The sequence below is a fragment of the Mastigoproctus giganteus genome, chromosome 8 (genome assembly GCF_048544385.1).
Source record: "Mastigoproctus giganteus isolate SK-2022 chromosome 8, ASM4854438v1, whole genome shotgun sequence".
Lineage (NCBI taxonomy): Eukaryota > Metazoa > Arthropoda > Arachnida > Uropygi > Thelyphonidae > Mastigoproctus > Mastigoproctus giganteus.
This window is the reverse complement of record NC_143582.1, coordinates 11,996,122-12,017,787: the sequence shown is the minus strand read 5'-3', so window position 1 is coordinate 12,017,787 and position 21,666 is coordinate 11,996,122. Positions and strand designations below refer to the sequence as shown.

The window sequence follows — 21,666 nt, the reverse complement described above, 5'->3', positions numbered from 1 at the left end:
AATCTCTTTGCTCGGACCTCTTCCCTCGCAGCCATAATCTCTCATGTCAGCTTAGGTACCCACCGAGAACAGATTTTTCTGTACCCAGTCTGTTGATGATGGCCAAAACACTCCTCTTTGACATTTTGCAGCGTCCATCACCTGATGGTTATGAATCTGTTATTTCGAATGAGCTGATCAATGAGTTCTTCGTCGTTTTCACTATTTGTGATGGATATTAGTCTTCGTGCTCTTGGTTTGTCCTTGATGTTGAAATCACCTTCTCAAAACCGTCGGTGCCACCTCCGGACAATACTTCGATCAACTCTCTGGTCCCCATAGACTGCCATGAGTTTTCGATGGATAGATGTGGCCGACTGATCAACCGATTTGAACAGGAACTCCATCACACACCGTTGCCGGAAACAGCTTACACTTTGTCCATCCATATGTTCAGATTTAAAAAAACCCAGAAAACTGATATTAAGTGTGTTAATGGTTAATTAATAGTACAACAAGTGTACATCATAAATTAGCCCCTTTCCTTATGCACCTACTTCTGTGAGTAATTGAGCATTATTTATTGATCCGACCTTGTACGTATTATGCCATTGTGGCGTTACCTCCATAGTATAGCAACTTGTCTTGAGAAGGGAATCCCAAAGCCATCCAAAACGTTGATATCAGTTGCAGTTTTATAAACCATTTAATTTGCAAATAAACGTGGATTCTGTGTTTTTACCTTTTGTTACGGAAGATGATTGACTAATGAGGCTGAATTGCGTGTACGATTTGTGGAAACAGGAGGAGTTAACAAAGCAGGGACATGTTGGCACATGTTCCACTTGAAGTACAAGTACCTTCAAGGCCGATCGGTCAGTCTTGTAATTGCAGCTTTACTGAATAGAAGTGCGTGTATTGAACATAGATTGAAAACCACTGCTGTAGATAGTTGACACTTAAGGTTTTTGGGGGATGCCTGGGCCCCTATTGTAGCCCCACAAAGAATCATAGAGTACACCATTCTATAGATTATTTTCTTGTGACAGTAAGGTAACGGGTCCAACGTGGGTAGAGGTAATCAGTTAAGCGATTTATGGTTTACTTTTCCACTAATGTAGTTGGTGCTGTTATTGCATTGTTCATTGTTGGACATGTCAGCTTAGTGATATCTGCATAGCATAAATATCTTTGCTGTCCTGGACGAAGGTTAGCAGATCACTATGAACAGAGTTCGGAGAGCACGTCTCGCTGTGAGACACCCCTCACCACTTGGTGAGTGAATATTTTCTTGCGCACTGTTGTTTTGCCAGGTTCTTTTTGACAGAAGGGCTATTGAGGAAAAAATGTTTTCCTTAATGACAAAATGATTTTTGTAGAGGAGGTTAAATTTGTTTTATTTAGTTCAGTTTTCTGTAGGTGGAAATTATGTGATGGATAGTTCAGCTGTGGCTTCAAAAGCATTTAAGGGCACAGTTTATCGTGGTGAACAGGTTCGTATTTGCTAACTTGTTTTATGATCCATAATATATCGGGGAAATCATCAATCATGAAGTGTTTTGATTGGAAGATTTTCTCGATTTGTTGATGTAGACAGGAGGCTTTTACTATCGGTCTGAAGTGAAGTAAGATTATTATTAGTAGTAAGCATCAGCGCTCTCTGTAGGACGAGATTGGAACCTGATAATATGCTTGAGCGATTAAATGGGGGGAGGGGATCAAGCAAGTTTGGAAAATTGCGAGTGTTCCGTTCATGGGGAATTCTTCCTTTTTCTAACGTTTTCATCAACGTTTGTTAACTAGTGATTTCTTCCTGCTGAAGCTCTGCCATGGAGTAACTGTGTCATCAGTAGATACTGATTCTTTTCGCATATGCTGGAGCTTTTACTTGCATTTAAAAGTGCACATGTCCTGTTTCTTGTAACAAGCGTGACTGTTTTGGAGGATATTAAGATGACTATAAAGTTAATCGAAATTGAGAGTATACTTACGGCAAGCTCATGTCTCACCATCCTAATACTTGCCATGGAAAGACCAATTAGAAAATTTGGACTCACTGATAGTTATTTTTCTTTCTAAAATCACCGAGGGAGGATTTTAGAAAGAACAATAACATCAGGAGGAATGAGGGCAGGGGGAATGTTTAAGTTTTGACTGAGATTTTATCATAATTCGGATTATGGTACCTCCTCCTCCTCGTTGAATATAATAAACATGTCTTTAGTAGCTTTGAGTTTGGTTAGACCAAAGTCTAAATATGGTTTATCCGAATACTTTTAGCAGAGATGGAAATCTATATGACAAAACGTTCTTTATCTGGGTTGTTTGGAATCTATTTAAGATGTGTTAAAAATATATATTTTGAGTTTAGTATTATTAATCTAGTATCCTGTTCTGCACAGATGACCAAGGATTAATCCAATCAAGCTGCAATACTTCTGATTCTCCGAAGAATTCTCATAATAGAAATTCTTAGTCGGAAAAATCCCATGTATATGAAATTATGACTAACCCATAACGGAAGCTATTATATACTCATAACTAAATCACATGCCACTAGGAGGAACATCAAATGAAAATAATGGACTATTCAGGGTTCGGAAATGTACAGTGTAGTGAAATTTGGTGCACCCAGGGGTCCAATCGCTTGGAGAGATACACTTCAGTTACCAATATGGTGGAAGTGATGCTTTTGGCTGAGGGCAGGGGGAATGTTTAAAGGAACGCTCGCAGGGAGAGCCCCTGTGACTACCAGCATTCCTAGGAAGTCATATCATCTTGTACATTTTCCTCTAACATCCTGTGTAGTCGGTCCCTCCTTGTAATAATTATCCCTACGTACCTCTCGTGGATCGACTTGCCTCTCACTAGTGGCATGCAACACAATTTTCCGCCGCTTTGCTTTTTTCCAGCGGAGAAAGCTGCAAAACGGAAAAGCAGGGGACCTTGCAGCGCCCATTCGCTTCTGTCCCGCATCTGGACGTGACCATCATACGAACGACCCTCGTCAATGCGGCGAGGGCACTAAGAGAACGACGACCGACATTTGCGGGACTGTCGGCTGTGAGGTTCACAAAGATATTTCTGTGGAGCCACTGTAGCAGACTGGTTGCTAGGGAAACGGGCAATATTTGAGGCTATCTCCTCTACAGGTGCCCACGGATGCTGGAGCTGAATATCAATTGTGGGCACGCATTTAGAGAGAGAGAGAGAGAGAGAGAGAGAGAGAGAGGTATGGCGCCCGTAGGTAATTTCAAATTTACCATTTTCATCCATTAAAAACGAAGCATATTCCATCTTCTGTCCTTAATGAGGTATAAAATAGTGTGTTAATTATTGAAAGAGGACAGAACAGCACGGGTTCAGAAAGATTGTGAACTCTTTACTGATGAAGCCCAACACTCTAGAAACAACAGTATTTCTTTATTTCAGTAGTAATCATTTGTTGGTTGATATATTCTGACACGTAATCCATCCATTATTACAGAATGATTTCACCTCGGAGGTTTAACCTATCTAAATTTTACCACGAAACAGTTCATAGAGATTTACAAGTTGAGGTGCAGTGAAATACGAGATGGTTCAAAATAGATATGTATTCACCCAGAAGTAGTTGTGATAGAAAGATGAATTTTTTTTTTGTTTGATACCTTGAAATCTCTATAGCAACCACTCAATTTTTGGTTTCGATCCGGCAATTCATTTTTTTTTTATTTGCAGGGCTGAATCAAGTAAAGCGTCAGAATAGATAAAGTGGAATGCAGATCAGTAATTCGGTTCCTCTTTCTGCAAGGGAAAATACCCAAGACAGTCCACGAAGATATGGTCGCTGTTTATGGAGAAGACTGCCCAGGTTACAGTGTTGTTACACATTGGTGTAAACAGTTCAAATGTGGAAGAACCTTAGTACATGATGAAAAAATCCCAGGGCGCCTAGTAACTTAGTGTAGGATCTGTGGAGAAAATCATCCATCAACAGTTGGATATGAGTAAAGTGCCTGCTAGAGGGTTCCTAGACTTCTGACCCTTTAGAGAAGGATGAAAGGGCATGAAGTTCGGTAGTTGTTGGCGCATCGGCTTCTGTGGCCATAATGCACCTCCCAAGGTTTTTCCAGTACTTTGATCCAAGCCCGAGGAGGGATTCGAACCCGCGACCTTTGGGTTGCCAGGCAGGCACTTTACCCATCTGGCTAGCCCGGTCGGTAAGGGCATGAAGGAAAGAAGGAAATGTGCACATGAAATGATGTTAGTGTGCCAAGAAAAGCAAGAGAGTTTTTTTTTTTTTTTTTTCACGGCTAATCACCAATGATGAAACTTGGATCCATCACTATGATTCCGATACTAGACAAATGTCAAAATAATGGAAGTGTGCAGAATTACTATCCCCCCAAAAAGGCAACGGTGCAACCAATTGCTGGCAAGGTGATGCTGTCAGTTTTTTGGGGGGATCAGTATGGTGTAATACTAACAGATTACCTTCAAAAGGGCTGTTCTGTGACGGCGAAGTATTATTCCAATCTCTTCATATATCTACGTGCTGTGCTATAAAAGAAAACAGGTGGTGTGTGTGCCTACGCCACGATAATGCCCTTGCGCATTCCTCGCATGCTGCTGTGATGTGCCCATGAATGTGGGTTTTAAAGATTCCCGCATCCCGCTTATTTCCCCGACCTTGTTCCCTAGATTTCTTCCTCTTTCTTGTCCCGAAGTCCTTTCTTCGTGAAAAACACTGCTTCTGATATTGAGGTGATTTCTGCTGCCGAATTTGAAGGACAGTCAGAATTCATGGTGTTTGTTTTAACCTCCTATCACAACTACTTCTGGGCGAACACAAATCCTTTTGAACCTCCTTTATCAGCTTAATTTGGACTTCTAATTGCCTTGAGGTAAATAATGAAGCAAAGCACAGACAAGGGACAGAAAACAAAAGAACCGATGGATGGACAAGATTAAAACTGTCCCCGCCTGAGATCGACTAACTCGTCCACAGTGTGTAAAAGGCACATAAAAATTCCTCGGGTCATTCGAGGGATTCCAACCCGGGCTTTTTCCGCACGGTATGGAGTGGATGAGGATTATACCCATTGTGATATCTGCGTGGATGGGTGGATGAGATGTTAGAGAGAAAGAGGAATTCCGATGCTCCTGCTGTTCATTGGAAGAAAATACATTTTCTCTTTTTTATTTACTTTTGTCTTTGGAAGATCATTTTGCGATAAAATTTCTTTCCAAAGTTCTCTTGCAGGTAATTTTTGAGGGATAGGTTTATTAAAGAATTACGTGCATTATCGTCATCCTCGGTACTTTCTTGTGCCCGAAACATTCTCGGTTTGTGGCTTTTCTTCTTCCGCTTGTCTCTGCTAATCCGGCTCACTGTGATACGGCATCTCCGTCCAGCCTTCTCATTCTTTCGTGGTCAATACGGAAGAGTGATGTGATGACCGTAAATGTCACGTGCATTACTTGAGAGCGACACAAAAGCTGCCACCTCTCCTTCACCTCTCCCCCATTTCCCAGTGGGATTAAACCGAGTCAAATATAATGCTGGATTTGTGAGGCCTTGGCGGGGAGCCCTTCCTGATCTCACTGGCCATCACCTTGTGGTGTGCTGATGGTCGTGGGCATTCAGAAAGATTTGTATTAATCCTGATGTCTGAGCGTTGCTCTGGAACGCTGCAGGGTGAAATATGGAAGGAGAGAAGAGTTTACTCTATGGCTGTCGTGAAGAATAGCTTCTCATCTGTTTGTTTTCACTGACAGATGTACAGATCAATGGGCTCCGTGCGTGCGTGTGTGTGCGCGCGTAATGAGGTGGATCTAAGAAAGAAATGATTTGAAGATATCAGGAAAGTACCAAAGTGCAATTTATATTTTGAAACTATGCGGAGTTTCGCAGAAACAGATAATCACGAAGGTGTAAAAAATAAACAAACATGGAAATGCAGATAAAAAATGGTACCAGAATTCAGTGGGAGAAGGGCATTACTTGAGTATTTAATGCCTTGTTGAGTAAACCACATTGAGTTCGCTATTGACGTCGGCATAGGCCTTATTAGGATTTGATCTCCATGATTCCCTTCAGATCTCATCTGTAGTTTCACTTGCTTTTATGTTCTTGGGTCTAATCAGACACTCATACAATTCATTTTATTCTTTACAACAACTAGTCCTTCGCAATCTTGACTATCGTGACACAATATGGTCTCTCCATCTCAACCATTTAATAAACAAGTTAAAAAATGTCCATTCCAGATTTTTTAAGTACCTCTACGCTCTGAAGAGTATATCACGGAGCTCTGTTCATATATAAAATGCTTCATTCTAAACTATACCCACTCTTATTTTCTTTCTCTCTTTAGCTGTTTCTTTCTCTCTTTCTGCTGTTAGAGCCAGATAGCGGTCTGCCTGAACAGACGCTATGTGGCTCTAATAGCAGGACGAAACCCTATGATGCCCTGTCATCAACTGTCTCTTGAGGTTGCTAAGGCCACAGGTGAGAAAATTTCCAACAGGACTGTGTTAAGAAGGCTAAATTCAAGTGGACTCTACGCAAGGAAGCCAGTGGTTTGTATCGCATTAACCCCAAACCATAGAAGAGCTCGTGAAACTTGTGCCATGAACGTGTGACTTGGAGCCTGACAAATTAGGTACAGTTCTGTACTCTGAGTCCCATTTTAGCCTAGAAACAGATTCTAGCCGTTATTTCATCTGGAGACAACGAGGAATGCGGTACCACCCCCTTCAACATCAGAGAAAGGGACCCTTACGGTGGAGGCGGTGTTCTCGTGTGGGGCGGAATATGATCAACGGCCACACCGTCTTCACGTTTTTGATAGGGGCACCATAACTTCGGAAAGGTACCGAGAACAGATCTCGAACCTTATGTGCAACATTTGGTTGACAACGCCAATCATGCATAACAACGCCACTGCACATAGAGCTCAAGTGGTGGAGGAATATCTTGGAACTGAAATTATCCAACGTCTGCCGTGGCCCGCACGATCTGCGGACTTAAACCCGATAGAAAATGTGTGGGGCGCTCTTGGGCGTCGCATTGGACGCTAACAGCCAACTCCTCTGACACTTGGTGAGCTAAGTTATGCGGTGGTAGAGGAATGGGATATTTTTCCACCAAATCTTATAGACACTCTTATAACGAGCACGGTCACCGCTGTCAGGCCTGTTTAGTCTGGAGGGGATCATATGCCGTTCTGATGTCATGTGACCATATTTTCGAGCATCTTGTTTCGACTTCTTTAATGTGACCTCTTTGGTAATTTTTATACAACCCCTATAAATGGCCCTTATACCTGTTCTAAGTTTCTCGGTGTCTCATCATTTCATAATTATTCTAGGGTACACTACCATACCAAATTTTATCCAACTTCATAGCAAGATGCACGAGTTACACAACGTTTTCTACGTGTTCTGTTAATTTTGTCAAGCAGTGTATTTCATATTGTATATCAGTATATGTAACATTCTAATGTATGAACGATATTGGTACTAAAATGAATATAATAAGCGGAAATGATGAAATATTAATTATTTCTTTTGAATCTATGTCATGAAACAGCGTAACTAATTCAGTGTAACTATTTTTAACTTTCTAAAAAGCACTGGGAGTAATATTAAGAATAATATGAGGAAAGATAAAATTTTCTTCAAAAAAACAGTTATCTTACTATATCGATGATCGAAGAATTCCTTTTCGGCCACTTATGCTTCCTGTTAATTCAAGGAAATCTGAAAATACATTTAGATATATTTATAGGTATAAAATTAAAGTGCCATATAAAATAATTTTTATCAAGTCCTTTATTATATTTAATGAATATGTTTAAAAGGAATTTATGTATTAGAAATTAAATATTAATATGTATCTCTGTGCGTTATATATTAACATATATATATATGCAGGTTGCTGTTGTAGAAGGATTTTAGGAGCATCAGCTACTAAAGCCATATTGCCCCGTGTACTGTCAGTAACTCGCGCATGTTCTCAGCTTCCGGGAGAAAAAACCTTGCTACCCTCGCCTGAGACCGACTAACTCAGCCACGGTGTGAAAAACGCCCATAAAAATTCTTCTTGTCATCGCCAGGACTCGAACTCAGGTCGTATTCCGCCGCATAGTGGGGGGGGGGGGAGGATGAACGGTGATTTTGACAACTGTGCTACCCACGGGGGTGCTCCTCAAGTAACCGTCAAGAAATTCCTTGCCGTAGAATATTGGGTTCTTAGATGGCTCAATAGTAAGCTTCGTTTTCCCCATACAATATCCAGGCAACAGCTTTATAAAAACCTAAAAACAAAGCCTCTGCAACAGATGATCAACGAGTCTGGAGTCATGCTTCTTGCAAAATTAATCACCTCTGCATGCGATTCACCAAACCTAGCCAATATAATAGCTATCCCCAACAGGGATAGCTATTATATTGGCTATTCAAAATTCAAGAAACCAGCAATTCAAATCCAACCTCTCCAGGCTCAAACAAATGGACAGAATGTTCCCCAATGCATCTCTTCACCTCATAAATCATCACAACATTGATTGCAACAGGTTAATCAACTCTGAAGCCTACAGGAGTCAGATCTCCGATAAAATGAAGAAAAATAATCCAACCCAGTAATTGCAACTGAAAGGCAAATGTCCTGTTCTGCAATTTTTTTTAAATTCATAACTGTTCTGCAATTTTTAAATTCATAACTGTTCTGCAATTTTTAAATTCATAACTAAAATTCCTAGGCATTGTTAATATCTATATAAAATCTGCTATGTACATATACTCGATTATTTTATTCATTCCTGTTGTATTTTTACCTGCCCCTAGCCATGTGCTGTGATGGGCTTACTGTATCGCAATAAATGAATATTTATTTATTTATTTATTTATTTATAGTATATGTAGAAAAATGACTAACGTTTACATGACGAATTACAGTATTTGTATGACATCATAAAATATTTATATAAAGATGACTTTTACATGAAGAAAACATAATATTTAGTTTAAAGAGAAAATATGCCCAATGGATAAGTAGTAGGGTAGAAATAATAGTAAGGATTCGATATTATATTTTATGGCCAATGCATTTGCTTTTTGAAATGAATGAGCCGGGTAGATGGGTCTTCACAGGATTGGTTTTATGAGTCTATTTAGCATATCTGAGCAGACTGCTAAGGTTTAAAGAGTAGTTTGATTGAAAAATAAAATTGAGAATTTTACGTACCAACGTATGTTAGATCGAGGTACTTCGAAGAGAAGACCAGCCACAAATTTTCAAGAATTAGTAGTGCTATTAACTATTTCGTTTAGAAAAATAATACCGTTGTCCTCTCTGAAGACTGATAAAATAGATTAATACCGATTACAGTATATTAATATTATATTAATACAGTTTGGTTTATTCTCGTGATGGCTTAGACCAAAAGAGTTTACTGCATATCCATAGGGACTACATGCATATTGAATCACGGCCGGCTAAATTTTTTGGGATCACAGTTCACAATGAGTAGCGCATTTTTTATGGTAGCATACGAGTTGGAACCTGCAACGTCTAAACTTATGGTTGTGCATACTAATCACTGGACTGTCTTCGCGGGTACCACAGGGAGTATAATCACCGTCTTTCCCATAGCCGGTGGAAAACACCCCGGTTCGAATCCCATCAGCAATGGCCTGAACGTTTTTATAAGGATTTTTCACTCCCTGGCTGAGTTCAGAGAAGATTTTTTTTTTTTTTTTTGTCTCGGAAACTCGGAATTTTCTTACAGCAAAGCAGAAAACCATCTACAAAACAATTTACGGACATAATATACACGGGTATATGTAGTAATTTTCGGGTGTCCCTAAATATGACAGGTTTTTGTGGTTTTTTTTTTTTCATTTTTTTTTTTTAACCACTGGACCATGATGACTTGGCTTTGAGTAGTAACAATGATTTTATAAATCTGAAAGTGACAGAAAATAATTGCCATTCAACCCATGACTTTGAAAACAGTGAGCTGATGCCATTTACATTGCGAATAAATAAGAGAGAGCCCATTAGAGACTCTTAAGGTGCACCAGACTGTAAAGAACACTTGAAGAGCCCTGCCCTTGATCCAGATGTGATCCGATATGATCGAGAGGATCCTGTTTTAGCAAAACAGTTAAAATTGGCACATCTATAAATGTGGATCATTTGAGTATGTATCAGTTTAGCGATGAGCTTGAAGATACGAGCTTACATTTTTGTATCAGGATCTCAATTACTTTACAGCATTGTTTAAAATAGTGGTTCGACAATAATTAGAAAACTGCTATCGATTTCCTTTTTGATTAAAAATACCAGCAGTAGCTATTTGAAATATGATGAATAATTTCCCAAGTTATAGAGCTGTGTGGATAAAGATTGAAGTGTTGAAAATTCATTTTTGAATAGCTCTAGTGGCAACAAATCTGAGTCGACAGAAGTGCAGCCTTTCAACTGGGTCTCGAACGTCCCTAATGGTGTCTTCGGATTACGTGGACTCGTACTACTGAGTCGCTACTTATCTATACCGTACGATATTTATTTATAATTTTTTTATATAGTAATTTTGGGCATCGGCTCCACCGCCATCTGAAACAGTATATCCGGCTGGGTTACTGATACCAAGATGGCTTAACCGAATAGCTGGAAACCGCTTACCATCTCCAAAACAGCCTTATTATCACTCTTGGAAACAACCCCATGGATGCTTATAATTACTGCACAGAACATCGGCACCCTTGCGAAAATTATAACGGGAAGGCATGATGCTCCAAATTTCCATAGGCTCATCAAGCAACTTAAGACTAATAGAGAAGACCAATAGACCAACAGAGAACGCAGATACATCCCGCCTTTGATCAGCTGGACTGTTTGGGTAACGTGTTCCCAGTTACACACTCAAATTTGTCATTGATCTTATATAAATTAAAATTAATTAATTTAAATCAAGGTTTGTAGTGTAGACAATGTCTTTTACTTGTAGAAGATAAAGTGAATACTTAAAATCAGAATACCAGACACGATCAAAAAGTACCGTAATTGTATTAAAATATAACTTACTGTATTTATTTATTTATTTATACACGTTTCTTGCACACAGGGCACACCGATCCTAAATAAAGGTGAGAACGTTAGGAGTTACAGAAAATACAAAACAGTAATAATCAATAGAAAACATGAATTAAAATACAGTATATACAAAATTTACATTAAGAAAACAGAGTAAGGAGCAAATTCTTATAGATAGATGGATTAAGAGTAAAATCAATATTGTAGTTATTCATTACCTGAAGGAAACGAAACAGTGGACTTCAAAGTAAATGATGAGTACGAGGAACAGGCAGTGAGAAATTAATTTTATAACGAGAATTCAAACGGGGTATAGCGAAAGGTATTTGTTCAAGAAGAGATGGAGAATCGATAATAGAGTTTATGATATTGTAGACAAAAAGAGACCCATGGAGTTGTCGTCTAGAGTGAAGAGGAATGATTCTGATGCGACCACAAAGAGCTCCATAATTTCGACGGTTAAAGGCAATGTGATTTCGATAGCATAAGAATTTAATGAATTTAATTTGAATTCTCTCAAGTCTGTGAGAAAGATATTCCTGTTGTGAGGACCAGATAATCACAATAATCAAAAATGGGAAGTATAAGCTGCTTGTAGAGAAGAATTATAACTTTGTCACTCTTGAAAACAGAGGAAGAACGTTTGATTAATCCAAGAAGTTTAGAAGTGTGAGATATTACTTGATCAACGTGGGAAGAGGGATGAAGGTCAGGTCGAAATAGGACACCTAAATTCTTGAACGTATCAGTACTTGCAATTAAAGAGTTTCCAATATAATAATCAGTAAGGACGGAGGGTCTAATTACACGATTCGAGCGAACGCGACATAATTTACATTTTAGCAGGTTCAGAAACAAGTTATTTTTATTGAGCCAAAGTGAGAGGGAATCAAGACAGGACTAGAGTTCATCGCTTTCAGTTGAAGAACAAATAACTTTGTAAAATTTAATATCTGCATAGAGTTGCTACTCAACATTAGCGGACTGAAATAAGGTTGACAGATCATTAGTATAAACAATAAAGAAGAGTGGACCCAATGGTGAGCCTTGAGGAATACCTTGCGAAACAGTAAACGGAGTTGATGAAGTACCATCAGTTATTACATTCGTTTATGATTTCTAAGCAGTGAATCAACTAAATCTAGTAAAGGGGATCGTAGACCATAAGATGACAGCTTGAACAGCAAAAGATCGATGTGGACAGAGTCAAATGCATGTGAAATATCAAGGAAAAGCGAATCAATTTGATTTTCTTTGTCCAAATTAGTTTGTCGGAAATGAGAAAACAGGGAAAGATTTGAAACAGTTGATTTCCTGGGAAGAAAAGCATACTGATGATTATTGATAAAAGGGCAAAGATAGATAAGATATTTATAAAGTAGGAGTTAAAAATTTTTTCGCAATTGTATTCATTATAGTAATAGTTTGGTTGTTTTTTTTTTTTTAGGCTTAGCTTAATCACCCTGTTATTTATAAATTGGGATGATATAAGCCTCTTCGAACTGTGAAGGGTAACAGCCATGTAGAAGACAATAATTGAAGAGATTTGTAAGAACTGGAGCTAAAGACGAACTACTTTTCTTGAAGAAAAGAGCAGGGAGGGTATCGGGACCAGGAGAAGTGAAATCTTTAAGTTGAGAAATGGCTGACTGGATGTCATCAGTAGTGAGAACTAATCTATCAAAACTGTCATTACTATTATATTCAAACGGATAACAGGGAATAGAACGTTGCTGTTCTGGAAGAACAAAGTTTCAAAAAGTGCGTGGCAAAAATATTAGCAATGCCAAGAGGGGACGGTTGATAGAGATATTAGAATCATTAATTAGCATAGGACTTTCATGCTGTAACTCCCCCGCCCTCCGAAGTAGCCCCTTTGAGATTTATACAGCAGATCCATAGTATTTCCAGGGCTTCTCCTTGAAGATAAGCTAAAAACAGGAACTTCATAACTGATTTTAACTGTAGCAAATTGGCCAGACTTATGTATAAAGTCTCAAGGGGACTGCTTTGCAAATGACAGCATAGGATGCCCAGTAAGTGACAAATTTATTTTAATATAATATTGAAGCTTTTTGATCACATTTCGTATGCTAGCACTGACCATGCTTATCATTGAATTTTCAATCGGAAAGATATTGGAATTCAATATTTTTCGTGTATATTTGTATGAATATAAAAAGGACGTAGCGTCAAGTTGGATATTGCAAAAAGGACTGTACCAAAAAATAATTTTATCTTACAGTTGCCTACCTAGCTAAGTTATTATCACATCTACTTTGGTTAATTGCTTCCACATCGCAAGTTGTTTAATTTGTGCAAAGCCGTATACCCGATAATTGTGTCAACCTTTAATAGTTTCTATACTTGATGACAGTCCCCGTGTCCTACGCGGACCGTTAGATGAGGAAAGGTGTATCAACACAGAAGAGAAAGTGGCCAAATCACTTAAGTACCTATACGGAGCTCTTAGGCAAGACCGGCGAAGGGTTAGTTCACGCTCGCGAGCCTGCGTTCTCCCCTGTCTACTAGTCGGCAGCGAGGGTTATCGGCTCTAATCGAATGAGTTTTCTAAGCGCGTGTCCGCCAAGAACTACGGTCGTATGGTACTCTAAATTGGATTAAGCCCAGCCGTAATGGTCAATTCGCTTCTAATCTTATTCCGTCTGCTAAGAAATTGGATCGTGGGAATCATAGCAAATAATGGCTGGGGTGTAGTCGCTCCGACGTCCTCTGCTGGTCAGTGGTGACTGAGCTTCCCGTGCTGACCACAGTTGCATTAGCGTTCTCTTTCTCCCATTCACTGGTTGCACGTGCTCTGGCAAAACCCACTCCCCCTGCTCGTTTTTCTTTTGTTTCGTTTTCTAAGCAGACTAATAGGTCCTGGGATGGAAATCTACTTCCTGGTAGAGCCACGCAAGGAAATTAGCTTTTGTATAAGCTACCGGGAGCTTCCGAAATTCATTTCATTATAATATTTTTTTAATTTTAAAATGGGTAAGCATGGCACTGAAATTGAACTGGTCTTCAAAACGTTTTTATGGTAAAAAATGCCTGAAAAAATTGCCCATAAAAATTCCAATTTGAATCCGGTTCGAACGGGTGGAATGTTTAGTCTCTCTCCACAGAGCATCAATAAATTGGTTCAGTTTAGTCATTGGTGAAATCCTGGAAAAACATACTAGACTTAAAGCTCAGTGTGGTGAAAATTTATCACAGTGACCGGATTTACATTGCATTGCTGCATTGGTAGCTTTTACAAGCGTCAACACATTACAGTGTAATTATATAAAATAAAATGTTCTTACGGCAAGAGATTTAGCCACTTCAGTCTTTTGATTTTAATTTTTTCATTTTTATGATAAATAGAGGTGAATAGAAAATAATTAATTACATTTTTATCAATTAATTACTTATTAACTAACTAATACAAACTAACACAAACGCCCTCTTGGCCAGCACAGTTGGTAGGATCGCCATTTCCCCCACACCGGGCGAAAAAGACTTCAGTTCGATTCCCGTCGATGACAGAAAAAGAATTTTTATGGGCCTTCATAACATGGCTGAGTTAGTCGACCTCAGGCGAGGTAGAATGGTTTTTTCTTTCGGAAACTCGAATTTTTCGTCCAACAAACAGAAAATCGACCTTAGAACACACGTAATTTACAGACAATATGCACAGAGTAATGCGGCCTTAGTCGCTGATGCTCCTGAAACCCTACTACAACAACGACAATTAACACAAATACTGGCCAAAAACTAATAAAAATGCTAGACAAAAAAAAAAAAAAAAACCCTTAATTCATTTCTATACGGTGTTTTAATGCATTTTGGTCTAATTGTAACCATTCTTCCAGCAAAATATCGCCCAGCTGCGACAAAATTGAGGGGAAAAGACTTCGTTGACTAATAGCTCTCTCTCTCCTGTATATCTCACACATTCTCAGTAGGACTGAATGAGGTGAATGTGTAGACCAGAGAAGATGTTGGAAATCCGTGTCATGTTCTCTGAACCATTCTTGCTCGATTCTGGCACGATGCGCTGTTGCATTATCATCCATAAAGTGGCCATAACCTTCGGGATAAAAGTGGAACATTGCTGTGTGCAGTAGATTTGATAAAAAATTCAGGTACTCCCTCGATGATATTCGACCGTCCACCTTCGTGGTAGGCACCCAGTCCGTGCCAACAAAACATTACCCATATCATGATACCACATACAGATGTTTGGGTTGTCTTAACAAAGCAAGCATGGTCCATCGCTTCTTGCAGTTCTCGCCGTGCTCTCTGCCTACCATCAGTGCAAGTACAGTACAAAGTGTATCGTGATTCGTCTTACCACGTGACTTTCTTCCATTGTTCCACTGTCCAATCACGACGTTCTCGGCACCACTGCAAGCGGATATTTCCGTTTTTCTCTGAAACAAGTGGCTCACGAATAGGCAGGCAACTCCCAACACCCATGACTCGAATGAGTACAATGAACAATTGTACAGAGAAATAGAGTGAGCTAGTAAATCAGAATGTCTTATAATGGGGGATTTTAACTTCCCAGATATTGACTGGAACTTGTGGGTTGTTCACTCACACACTAATAAGACTTTTGTTGATTTATTGGATGATTGTTTTCTGCAGCAGTATGTTCGAGAGACAACCAGAGAGGGTAATACTCTTGATCTGGTTATCGGCAGTGATCATTCGTGTATTAATAATTTGCTGATAAAGGAACCACTAGGTAGCAGCGATCACAGTGTACTGATGTGGGATTTACTTAAAGATAAAATTACCATCAGGGGTAAAGGAAAGGGTTTTTGCTTCCGTAAAGGTGAGTACAGTGGTCTCAGACAGTTTTTAAATTCTGTACAGTGGGATAAACTGACGATGTTACCAACAGTAAATTCTAAGCGGGAAACATTCAAGGAATTAATCGTGGATGCAAATAAAAGTTTCATACCTATTAAGAAATATTGTTCAAGGTTTAGGCCTAAATGGTTATCAAATGAACTAATGAGACTCGTGATAGAGAAGAAAAATGCATGGGATGCATATAAATTATCAAGCGACTCAGAAGCCTATGGCAGATATAAGCTAGTCTGTAATCAGGTCACAAAGGAGGTTAGGCAGGCGAAGGCAGATTACGAGAAATCTTTGGCAAAAGATGCTAAGAAAAACAGCATGGATTTATTTACTTATATAAACTCTAAAAGGAAGGAGTTGAATCTGATTGGTTCACTTGATATCGATGGTTCGACTGTTGATGATCCTGCTCAGATAGCAAACAAACTGAATGAGTATTTTGCATCTACATTCACACATTAGGAGTTATTAAGGTTTGAAAATGGCAGAAGGTTATCAAATTGTAGTAGGATGCTTAATGATTTTGTAATAACTGAGCAAAGTGGAGGAGAAATTGTTGAAGTTAAACATAAGAAAGGCACCTGGGGTGGATGGGATCTATCCAGTTATATTAAAGGAGGCGGCAAAGCAACTAAGCAAACCCTTAGCCATAATTATGAGAGCATCCTTGGACTCAGGGGAGGTTTCCACGGACTGGAGATGTGCAAATGTATCCCCAATTCACAAAGGGGGATCGAAGGGTGACACGAGTAATTACAGACCAGTTAGTTTAACTTCTGTTCTATGCAAAATAATGGAGTCACTGGTTAAAGATGCATTGCAGGATCATCTAGACAAGACTGCAGCAATAATTCAGACACAGCATGGGTTTGTTAAGGGAAAGTCTTGTCTGACAAATTTTATTGGTTATTATGATGTGGTTACAAAGGAACTGGATGCAAAAAATAATTTTGATATCATATACTTGGATTTCAGGAAAGCTTTTGACACTGTTGCGCATGGAAGACTATTGTACAAATTGGAGCAGAATGGTATTAAGGGTAAGTTGCTACATTGGATAAAAGGATGGTTGAGTGGGAGAAGACAGAGTGTGGTAATTAATGGGTGCTGCTCTTCGTGGACTAATGTTATTAGTGGAGTCCCACAGGGTTCGGTGTTGGGTCCACTGTTGTTTTGTATATTTATCAATGATATTGATGAAGGTATATCGGGCTTAGTGTCGAAGTTTGCAGATGATACAAAGGTTGGCAGGGTTGTTAATGACAGTAATGGCAGTGTGCTACTGCAACAGGATCTAGATAATTTGGGCAGATGGGCTAAGAAGTGGCAACTGAAGTTTAACCTTGACAAATGCAAAGTACTGCATATGGGTAGAAGTAACCCCAGAGAAACGTACCAACTGTGTGGTACTACACTTAAGGTGGTAGAAAATGAAAAAGACCTGGGAGTAATTGTGCAGTCAGATATGAAGTTTTCTGAGCAATGCAGACAGGCTACCAGGGCAGGTCATGGGGTTTTGTCAATGATATATAGGAATTTTGCTAGCAGGGAGAAGGAGGTGATTGTCCCTCTGTATAAGGCAATGGTCAGGCCACACCTTTAGTACTGCGTACAGGTCTGTAGGCCTCATTTTAGGAAGGATGTAGATTTGCTTGAGCGTGTACAGAGAAGGGCAACAAGATTGGTGAGGGGAATGAAGGGATCCTCTTACCAAGAGAGGCTTAAGTTCTGCAAATTGCAGTGGCTGGAGACTAGGCACCTGCGCGGTGATCTGATTGAGGTGTATAAGGCCTTGAATGGCTTGAGCACGCTGAATTCTGATGGGATCCTTCCACTTGTTCAGATTACGAGCCTAAGTGGCCATAAATTCAAATTAAGAAAAGACAGATGTAGAATAGATGTGCGGAAATTTGCCTTTAGCCAGCGGGTGGTTAATTGCTGGAACAAACTTCCATCTGTCGTTGTGGAAGTTGATAGGTTAAATAAATTTAAGGAAGAACTGGACAGGAATTTGGAGGGAATGGTGTGATTTTTTTTTTTTTTTTTTTTTTTGGCCGATGCTGCATAAGCTCATACACTTGCTTTCTTGTATCACATGCCACCACCACCACCACCACCACCACTACTACTACTACTACTACTACCCAATTTCTTCAATTCCCAGCTCATGGTATGATGATGGTACGGGTTGAAATAGGATGTCCTCTTTTTCAGTACAGTCCTCCTTAGAGTACGACTGCTTCGCTCTTGATATATTGCTTTTCCACCACATTTGTCTTTGGGATGTGAAGAACCGCCTGCTTACCAGTTGAGATGGATGCTATTGCCTTTCGTCTTTCATTTCTTGAATCATGCCTCATGCTAAATGTATACCCACGATAAGCCCTTTTTCAAAAGTTTATGACTGTCTTAATACAATGGTTCTTTTTTTTTTTTTTTTTTGGCCAGTCTGTGTAATATATGAAGGTAACTCTGTTCACTTCACTGAACATACCTTAACATAATATTAACTGAACCTTTTTGTTGAGGTATGTTCGGCGAAGAGAACAGAATTACCTTTATATATTACACATACTGGCCAAAAAAATACGAACTCCGCCACGTTGTGAAAAAAGCCTATAAAAATTCCTCACGTCATCGACGGGAATCGAACACGAGTCTTGGTCTGAAACAGGTGGAACATAACATCGTTGGCATCGCAAAGTATTTCTGTACGTATAGACCTATCTTGGAATGCTTATTGCTAATCAAGCCAAGTTGGGAACTCATTTCTGCTGTGGTAGTTGCAGGTCAACGTTACGGCCATCAGCTGATGTTATGTAAAATATATGAAAAATCCTTCTAGACCGTTGACCGTTCAGGAGATTAAATTATCAGTAATTAAACTGGTTTAAATAAAAATAAATGAAGAGATGGTTCGTGGTGGTCGTAAATGTATGGCTTTTTCTGTACCTAGAACATGGAGAGGGCTCATAAATCACCATGATGACTGCAAGTTCTGTGTAGTGGATATATCAAGGTTTAAAAATTCTGCCCGTCGAAACCTGTAGTATCCCAACATATCATATTGCTCCGATGCTGCACTTAAAACACCTGTCAATTCTCAATATACCTTCCAGAGAAGGGTTTTCAGAATGTATGATGAATCTGGTGAACTGGATAATTGGAATTATCCTCAGAAGCTGGTTCAAATAAAACGCTACATTTGCCTAATCATCAAAATTTATGATTCAGTGAGTGACTTGGATATAACTAAATCCACTGCGGATCTCCGGACATCTAGTTTAAAATTATTGAATCTACTGGATCCCAGTAGCAAAACTTCCACGTACACAAAAAAACTGTTGTAGAATCTTTGTGTGGTATTGCTTTGAACTGATTTGTTTTATGACGAAATTGGTATTAGTCACAATCCAGAAGAGTGGTGTCTTTTCATATACATTTCAAGTAAAAGCTTGAAAGTTGAAAGTTGTGTTGCTACCAAATGGCAATATGCGCCCAGCAATTTCTGTTGTGCACGTTCAGCTTAAAGCAGACTATGAAAATGTGAATAGATCAAGTATAACCAGTATAAATGGGATGTCTGTGAGGGCCTGCAAGGTGATGAGGTACTTTCTGGATTTACAAGGTTGTTTCACTAAGTTCTCTTTCTTTCTCTGCCTTTGAGACAGCAGGGCAGTAGATCAGCACAACTGGAGAAGAGAATGGTCTGCCAGAATTGAGCTGCAGCTTGACGCACACAATAATGCCTTGGTTCAAAGAAACAAAGTCTTGCTTTCACTACTCTATATCAAGCTGGAACTGCCCGAACAATTTGTTAAATCTTTGAATTCTACAAGACGACAGCCTCAAATATATACAATCTATGTTTCCAAAATTGTCTGATACAAAAGTGAAAGGGTGGCATGTTTATGGATCTACAAGTTAAGCAGATGTTGACTTCACAAGAAATGGAAGAAAAAAATGACTAATGCTGAAAAATGACTAATTCATTCGACGATTAGGTACATGGGAATGTTTTCCAACCCCTGGTTTAGTACAATCGTGATCTGTTTCATTTATAGATGAAGACCCCATTGTCTCTATAAAAGTGATGTTGGCTTCATCAAACATGCTGCTAATTTCCTGGTTGACATGATCATATTAGTTGCTTAGATTGTGTTTCCCTCGACTGGTAAAAGTTCCTGAACTCAATGGATTGACACAATGAAGATTTGTTTGGTGCCACAGAGTTTACTCTGGTTAACTTCTAGTGTCGTTAATATATAATTTTGGAAACTCTTGCAGAACTAAATTCTCTCCTATCGACTGTTATGCGGACTACATGCTCTTGCATAACCATCCTGTTTTATAGAGATAGACTTATATCCATCTTTGTCTGCTGAACACGAACCGTATTATCCATCAGTGTCCGAAAAGCAATGAACCAATCACCCCAGAAGTTGGCTACTTATTCATTGTTTCTTAAGGCTATCTCTTGGAAAAATGAAAGAAGTGAAGACTATTAGAGAAGAAGAAAAGCATCAATGTCTTATCTACTTGTAAGTCTGGTTGATTATTATATGTCCGCATTTCGGCATTCATCGTGCGTGTGTGTTTTTAATATTTATCCGTGAGTGTCGCCAATTACTTTTAAGGTCGAACATGAAAGGAAATAATGTCCAGGAGGGTGTGGTACCAAAAGACTGTGTGTTTTTCTCTACCACCAGCAGGAAATTACAAGTTCCTTTCAACACTGTAATATTCTACCAACGTGTGAACTCCATTAATTACTGGAAAAAAGAAAAATCATACCTGAAAGAAGGTCGGAGTTTTAATTGAAACATGTGAATAGTTTTCGTTCCTTGCATACCGAGAAGAGATTACGATTGAAGAGCCTAATACGCATGCGTTGCTGTATTTGGTACAATAAATTCTTGTACCATATATGCGCAGTATATCAGAGAAACACATATATTTGTGAAAATGCAACAGAATTGTATTAGGTGATCTTTACAAAGGTGTTCAAGCAGATGGATTCCACATAAACTAGTAGCTGACGACAAACTCCATTACTGTGACTCACAATAATGAGCTACTTTTGGACCGGTTTTTCAAGTGAGATGTAAAATGACTCATCCCAGCAGATACTAAGCTATCATATTATTGGTTATATCCTGTGAACCTACTTATGCCGCACACTTCACCAACAAAAGATTTGGCTGTGGTGTTGTTCTATTATCGGGTTTTAGGAGCATTAGCGACTAACGCCATATTGCTCCATATATGCTGTCTACAAATTGCGTGTGTTCTATGGTCGATTTTTCGTTTGCGGGACGAAAACCCGAGTTTCCGGGAGAAAAAAAAACATGCTACCCTCGCCTGAGACCGACTAACTCAGCCACGTTGTGAAAAAGCCCATAAAATTCCAACTGTGCAACCCACAAGGGCGATTTTGCTGTGTCTATGCTGGTATCGTACATTACGAGGTTCCACCCTCTGGCCAAACGATCACTGGGAACATAAATAGTTTTTGCTCATTTGTAGGCGTATAGCCAAACGATAAATCCTGTGATCGTTTGGTCAAACGATCATTAAGTTTTGTATAGCTTTTGCTCATTTTTATATTTGACTCTTTTAGAAAAAGTTGTCGAGCAACATTAAATTTCATTAAAATCAGAACAATAAAAATACCGTATATCGTGGCTGAAGCACTGGATATTATGTTTTTGGCGTGTGATAACTATAGCAATGAATGGACAATA

At 39.1% G+C, this 21,666-nt stretch overlaps 1 long non-coding RNA gene across 2 annotated transcripts in view; it reads right to left on the bottom strand.

Annotated features, from left to right (window-relative positions):
- LOC150081255 (uncharacterized) overlaps nt 1–21,666 on the bottom strand; it is a 265,661-nt gene that overhangs the window by 176,397 nt on the left and 67,598 nt on the right. For both annotated transcript variants that reach the window (XR_016547286.1, XR_016547285.1), the window contains exon 2: nt 7,665–7,725. This is a non-coding gene — a long non-coding RNA (uncharacterized LOC150081255). The remainder of the gene's footprint in view (nt 1–7,664; nt 7,726–21,666) is intronic.